This window comes from Octopus bimaculoides, chromosome 10 (genome assembly GCF_001194135.2).
Source record: "Octopus bimaculoides isolate UCB-OBI-ISO-001 chromosome 10, ASM119413v2, whole genome shotgun sequence".
NCBI lineage: Eukaryota > Metazoa > Mollusca > Cephalopoda > Octopoda > Octopodidae > Octopus > Octopus bimaculoides.
In genome coordinates, this window is record NC_068990.1 from 86489972 (window position 1) to 86491561 (window position 1590).

Consider the following 1590-nt stretch of genomic DNA (forward strand, 5'->3'; position numbering starts at 1 on the left):
TATATATATATATATATATGTATATGTATATGTATATGTATGTGTGTGTATATATATATATATATATATATATATATATATATACATATCGGTTTTTGTGTGTGTGTTTGTATGTTGTATGTGTGTATGTGCAGTATCTCTCCACCCCTCTCTATGCCTTTTCTTTACACTCTTTCTCTCTCTCTCTCTCTCTCTCTGTTTCTCTCTCCCCCTTCGCCATCTCTCTCTGTCATTCGTTTACTATCGTGTTCTTACAAATACAAAATTTAAAGTACTTCATCCACATTGTACATAGATCTTGTGTGTATTGGGCAGATGCGTGTCTAAGAATCTGTGTGTGTGTGTGTGTGTGTACATACATACATATAATCATATATACATACATATATAAACATACATACATACATATTTAGAAACACATACACACACATAGTTGTATATAAACATGCGAGCATTTATTCACATACCTATGTACATATCTCTCTCTATATATATATGACTGTTAGTATATATGTCTGTCTGCCTGTCTACGTGTCTGTCTGTCTGTTTGTATGCATGTATGTATGCGTGTGTATGTATGTGTGCGTGTGCATGTGCATGCGCGTGAATGTGCATGTGTGGTGTGCGTGTATGTGTGTGTGTGTATGTGTGTGTGTATGTGTGTGTGTATATGTGTGTGTGCGTGTATGTGTGTGTGTGTGTGTGTGTGTGTGTGTGTGTGTGTGTGTCCATGAGCGCGTGTGTAACTGTTTATCTAGACTTGGAGCCGAATGTTTTACATACTAACCACTAACATATTCCGCCGTTTGAAGAATGCCTTAGTGTCAGCAACTGCTAGCCAAATTCTTGTTTTATCGTTACATCTGCAGAGGAAGGGCGTTGCCTATATCTCTCTTAAAACCTCACTAAATAGATTTGGGTGGGACACACATAATGCGTAGTTCGAAAAATTAACGTTTAGTTTTCTGGCGGGAATACATGATATGGGAAGTCGAGTAATTTGACCGAGTTGGAAGCAAAACGGACTTCAAACAGAGTGTTCAGTGGTTCGGTTCCTATTCTGGTATTGGACCCTGGGTCTAGCTTCTTCCAGCTTTCTCGCCTTTTTTATTCGTTATCTTTTACTTGTTTCAATCATTGGACTGTGGCCATGCTAGAGCACCTCATTGAAGTGTTTAGTCGAACAAGTCGAACGTTGTACTTGTTTTTATAACTGGTACTCATTCTATAGATCACTTTAGCTGAACCGCTAAGTTTCGGGGACATAGACAAACCAGCACCGGTTGTAAAGAGGTCGTGAGAATAAACCCACATGCATGCATATATACGTGCATACATAAATGTTTGTTTGTGTATGTGTGTGTGTATGTATGTATGTGTGTGTGTGTGTGTGTGTGTGTGTGTGTGTATGTATGTATGTCTAACTGCCCGAAACGGTCGTGACTTCTGGTACTTGACTGAGGAAAGAAGCCACGAATGACCCGTCTTTTTTTGCCTGTCCTTCTAATTGTTGTTCCTCTCGTCTGCCTTTGTATCGTCAATCTGTCCGAATGTTTTATTGTCCTCTATAGCGTTTTTGTTCCATTTATA